General features: G+C 31.0%; 1 pseudogene; it reads left to right on the top strand.

Moving 5' to 3' along the window:
• Window positions 1-2,384: 2,384 nt before the first annotated feature.
• Window positions 2,385-3,346, top strand: LOC121789397 (annotated as a pseudogene).
• The last annotated feature ends 3,147 nt before the right edge of the window (window positions 3,347-6,493 follow it).

The raw sequence follows: 6,493 nt of genomic DNA, 5'->3' as shown, positions 1-6,493 counted from the left end.
CACACTCATAACAAAATAAAATAATCTTTATAAATATGAGTAATTTTAATAAGTGATGGTGGGTTCATTTTATTTTATTGTGAGTGTGGAATAGGAATGGATTAGGATTAGTGAAATAAGTGATACTTACCGGGATAGTGATAATTTGTTTGCGAGAAGTAAAGTATTATCATCGCATAGAATCTTGTTACAAGAGAACATGGATTGACGATATCCCTTTGTGTAGTTCGAAAATATTAGTTATACAAAATTAGATAGTTGGATTAATTTTCAGTATAAAAGTTTTAATTGTTTCACGACTCAAAATATACCCTTTTCGTCTATAATCAAGAGTGTTATTTTTCCATTTTTGCTCTCCACAAAAATTAGTCTTGTCCATTTTTATAGTTTTTTCTCTCTATTTTTTAATGAGGTGAATTTCACTCTCCACTAATAATATTACTAACATTTTTTCTATCCATCTCTCTTTTATTTATAAATTTGCATTAAAATTCTTATCATCAACTACCAAGACTATTGAGTATCGATTAGTAAACAAAGGGAGTGTTAATTAATTATAGTTGTAAGAAAGGTTAAAACTTAAACACATGTGATAAATACTGATTTTGCACTTTTAAGGTCTAGATTGACTTGTTTAAAATGTATGCATGTGAAATAAGTTCTTCAATTGCACATTTTATTCAATTTGATATTTTGACGTGCTATGTGAAAAATGCACGAGACATAGAAAAAGGTAGAAAAAGGGCCGAATTTGAATAACGGAGTTCAACTGACCAAGTCAAGGTCAGCTGACACAGAGTATATTCAAACCTGTATAGTATTTTTTAGAACCATCGATTGATAAGAGTATACAAAGAAGTGTATGAATATAATTTATATTATGTGAACTGAAACAGTCCTAATAATGATTTTAATCGACTTAAATTAACATTAGGGGTATATTAGTCAAATTAGAAATAATATTACGAAAATAAATATAAGGGTATATTAGTCAGATAAAAGTTTTAAAAAATGTATATAGGGCATAATTTTATGCGCATTAAATCATTCAACAAATAATTCCAGACAGATATTTTTCATAAATTCCATACCAAAACAGGTTCCACCAAAAAATAAGAGTCCTAAAAAAACAAAAAATTAAGTTAATTTATCTTTAATTTAGGAACGCATGCTTTTGCGTCCTAATTTTTATTTTTTTTTAAAATTTTCCAACGCAAGTATTTGTGTCTCGATTTTTGCATTCTTAACAAATAAGTTTTTATAGTGAATGAATTAATTTAGTCGTTCAGGTGTTTAGATATGTTATCTTACAGTAAGTGAAAAAACAAGAGGCGTTGTTGGTATCACTTGATTTAAGATTCAATTACTCACTCTAGGAGATTGAAATTTCAAATAACCCATATAAATACTTCACAGTTATTTTGTTTTTCATCAATCATATAACTGATCTATAAATGCATAAAGTGTTATTTTATTAGATATTTCTAAAAAAATAAATATCCAAATATAATATTGACTAATCTATCTATTTTTAATTTAATCAAGATTCATTGTACCTAAAAACACACTTGGACCATCAAGATACAACATGATGGTATATATTATATAATCACCATACGCTTAAAATGGACTTATTTGCAAGTTCTTAATATAATTACAAATTAATTTTGTTGATTTCAATTACCTAATTGTGAATTGATGCTTAAAAAAATATATAGTTCATTTATAATGAAATAAAGAATATTGAACTTATGAACTGATGCGTAAAGAATAGGGATGCTGCCATATAGTTTAGTAATTGAGAAGTTAACCACACGAATAGTTAATATTAAGAGGATATTTAGTACATAACATTAAAATTAATTCAGATAATAAAAACATAAAAAATAAAACAAGTAACAAAGCAAAAAAGGGAAATCAAATGAAGAAAAAAAATTAGGAAATAACGGTATAAGAATATGAATAAATGTAAGACAAAAATGGAGAGCTATTAATTGATGAAGTTAAAATAACGGTATAAGGATATCGATATATTCATTGTGAATTAATATTTACTTAATTGGTCAACTCCTTTTTCTAAAAAACTCATTTGACAATGTGGCTATGTATCCAATGTAAATATCCACGATTAAGAAATGGCAAAATATAATAAATAAACTTTAATGGTCTTTAAAATGAGGCTCCTCCCTTTCTCAAACACTATAAATAAGTGGTCACAAATAATTTTAATTAATTCTAGTCACAATGAAGAGATCATCAAAGCAACACCTTATGCTAATGGTAATAGCCTTGCTTTGCATCCACACTGCAGCTTTATCCCTTTCTCAATTTGTATAGAAAATCAAATAAAATAAGTACTAACTCTTTTTTTTTTGGATGGGTAAATGAATTTAGATGCTAGAACGGGAGTGTGCTATGGCACCCTTGGCGACAATCTACAACCACCAAGAGAAATCGTCAATCTAATAAAGGGTAACAACATTGGTAACATTCGACTATACAACCCTAATCCAGCAATTCTCGAAGCACTTCAAGGCACCAACATCTCCGTCATCATTGGGGTGCCCAACGACGAGATCCAAGGCATCGCGACAGATCCATCTGTCGCGACATCTTGGGTCCAAAACAACATCCGCAAGTACCGATACGTCAACTTCCGCTACATTTCCGTTGGAAACGAGATGAACCCGGCCGACAACCCCAACATCGCACCCTACATACCGACAGCCATGCAACGCATCTCCGATGCCCTGGCCGCGGCCAGGCTTCAGAGAATCAAGGTCTCCGCGGTCCTAAGCATGTCGGATATCGGAGTATCCTACCCTCCATCGGCCGGGGCATTCCGACCCGAATTCCGCGAATCCTTCATCGATCCAATTATCAAATTTCTTCTCAAAACACATAGCGATTTTCTAATTGATGTGTATCCATATTTTGCATATGCTAGTGACCCCACCAACATTCCTTTAGACTATGCATTGTTTACTTCTAAATCGGTTGTGGTTAGGGATGGACCATACCAATACCAAAACTTATTCCATGCCATGGTCGACTCGGTCCACGCGGCACTCGAGAAGGCCGGTGGGTCCAGCCTCAAGGTTGTGGTGACGGAGACGGGGTGGCCCACGGCCGGAGGGACGGGGACTACCGTATCCAATGCATTCGCTAATAACTCGAATTTGTTCAAGAGTGTCAAAAGGGGAACTCCTCGAAGGCCAAAGAAGACTTTGGACACTTACATTTTTGATCTCATTGATGAGAATCAGAAAACTCCTGAACTTGAGAAGCATTGGGAATCTTTCTTCCTAATAATGTCCCTAAATATCAAGTATCTTTTACTCCATAAAATGTGGAGTATAACGAAAAGTGTATCGTGTTTGATTTCTTCAAGTTTCTATAATACATTATGCAATTTTTGCTAATTAATTTCTTGATTCTTCCCCCTATCATCTCATGATTAGCATATGTAGCTTTTGTTGTGTTGTAACCACTCAAGTTATGTGCGGCTCGGCTTGAAAAACTAATTAACTCGGGTGAATCTCAATCCTATTCTATTGATTAAATAGCGTCACAAATATTTTAAACGTAATCTCTTCATCCTTAAAAAAAATGACTGTTCCTTTTTGCACTAGTTTTAATACTACTAATATTGAGTAAATGTGTTGGTAAATAAAAATTAAGGCACGTATATTAGTATTGTATTTAACTATAAATGGCTCATAAATGCGCAAATCATGCTTAGATTTCCTTGTTAATAAATTAATATAGTGGAGGAAAAATACGATTAAGAGATACTAATGTGGTAAAAGAGACTAGGCCCTAGGGCACAACTACAACTAGGGATGTCAATAGGACTATTTGGGTTGCAGATTAATCGGGCTAGAATTTATTCGCGTTAATAATTTACAACCATAATCCTAAACATTTGGATTTCAGGTTAGTCCAGCAGGCTGATTATTAATTAAAATTATCTTATTTATTTATTAAGTAATTGTAAAGATTCTATATTTCTTAAAAATAAAATATACACATCTACATTATCTACAAAATCAACATAGTAAATAAAATTATATTTAGCACAACTGAAATTAGAAAAATAAAAATATCAAATGGATACAGAAAAAGATTTTTAAGAAAGTAAGGAATTACATAATAGTTTCTTAAGCACTTATTTATATAGAACATTTTTATTTATCTTTTTCCTTTTTAGTTTGAGGTAGTTATAAACTTTTGCACATCTTTCATAGAAGTAATATATTGTTTAGAGAAAAAGAAAAAAAAATATGGAGGAAAGAATAATTCGAATGAAAAGGTATGACACATGATAATAAAAATAAGTACAAAATTTTATTTTTGTGCAGCCTAACCAGCAAGACTAACCTGCTTAACCCTCCAGCCTGAATGGTAGCAGCCTGATTTCTAATCAGGTTGTAATTTGTCGGCCATAGCCCTCTAATTTTGGCAATCTAATCTGGTTAGTCTATCGGGATCGAGTTGAACTAACATTCCTATCGACTAAGAATGTCCTCTCCCTCCAGTTCCCAAGTCGCCAATTCAATACGTCACGTTATTATCATCTCTTTTTCTATGTCATACCACAACACCCATAAAGCTAAGAGTCCAAGAGCAACCACAATGGGATGAATCTCCAGGGGTGAGAAAAAAACCGAAAACCGAATATCCGAACTAAACCAAACTAAAATTTTGAAATTCGGTTCGATTTTTTGGTTTTTCGGTTCGGTTCGGTTTTAAAAATACAAAAGTTTCAGTTTTTCAGTTCGGTTCGGTTCGGATGGAAAAAAAAAACCGAAAATCCGAAAAACCGAATTATATTTCAAATATAATATTTTATATATTTATTCTATTAATTAAGTATATTATATAATATATATAATATATATTCTTTAATATATTTTATATAATATGCATTATATATATTCTATTAATTTATATTATATATATTTATATTCTATTAGATATATAAAATAAAATAAATTATATATATATATATATATAGGGATGTGATATATATATATATATATATATATATGGAGTTGTAATCAATGTCGAACCCTTCTTAAAGACCGAACTAGAGACCAAATCTGGGCCATAAGATCTAGTTTTTTGATGAGATATGCTGCTGTGTAAATTTTTTTTTGCTCTTCATTACAAGCCAATTTTACTTCATTGTATAGGTTTATTACTTCATTCTGTACGTAATACATTGAAACTACAACAAGTTTTTAATTGCTTCAAGTAGGTTTTGAAATGATTCAACATATGCTTCATTCGAATTCATTGACATGAGTTTTTACTTTATTCACATTAAAAAATGCAATTTATTCAAGTGAGTTTATTACTTCATTCAGAAACGTTATTACTTCATTGGATAAGGTTTTTACTTCATTCCAGTAGGACTTCAAATGCTTCTACACATACTTCATTCAAATAATTTATTATATTATTCCATGTGTTTATTACACCATATCAGCGTTGTGGCGGTGGTGATAGATATTGTAGAGAGAAAGAACGGCACGCGACGGCGAAACAGCATTTACGTAATTGAATGAAGTAATAATACTATTGGAATGAAGTAAAAACCTACTGGAATGAAGTAATATATTCTGGAATAAAGTTAAATCTTCGTAACGTGTTAGTATGACTTATTTACCTTCGGATGAATTAAAATAGACTGGTGATGAAGAAGAAAATAATTTATAAATTTGTGAATCTCATCCATAAAAAACTAGATCTAAAAGCCCTAATTTGGTATGGTTCGGTGGTTCGGTCTTTAAGAGTGGGTTTGTGGATAATGGGACTATATATATATATATATATATAGGGATGTAATCATTTCCTTTTTCTAAATATTGTTCTTTTTCCTTCTAAATCCTAGCCCTACGATTTTGATGATCTAATGGACGAAAATTAAGATTGTTTTCATTATTTATATTATTAAATTAATTGGAAAAGGGCATTGTTGGGAGTGATTTTTTGCAGCGTTTATTTCATTTCCTTAATTCTCTCCATTAAGTTTGGTAGTTATATTTTCTAATTTATTTTCCATATTTAATTCTTCTTCTTCTTCTTCTTCTTCTTCTTCTTCTTCTTCTTCTTCTCTCCTCCATCTTTACGGTTTACATTGCTACAAATCACAAAATTCAAATTCCATTCCCCTGCCATAATTTTGAGCATCTTCTATCAATTTCCTTCATAAGTTTTGGTGTTTTCAATTATGGAAGAAGGTTTTTTTAGTTTGTTTTTATTTCGTATTCCTTCATAATTTCTCTTTCTTCTCTCACATAACTAACTCGATTTTCTACGTTGAACACGTCTGGTGGTGTAGTTTCTCGCCTAAACCCGAATTCTGGAAGTATTCCTCGATTGGTTTCATTTTTTCAACAATAAGAAAGTAATTTAATTAATTCGTTCATTGATTTACAGATTTTCGTGTTTTCCTTTCGTAAGTTACAGTTTGTAAACTTTCGACAAA

This window comes from Salvia splendens, unplaced genomic scaffold (genome assembly GCF_004379255.2).
Source record: "Salvia splendens isolate huo1 unplaced genomic scaffold, SspV2 ctg230, whole genome shotgun sequence".
Taxonomy (NCBI): Eukaryota; Viridiplantae; Streptophyta; class Magnoliopsida; order Lamiales; family Lamiaceae; genus Salvia; species Salvia splendens.
Note: the sequence above shows the minus strand (reverse complement) of the source record. Positions and strands in the feature narration are given on the sequence as shown.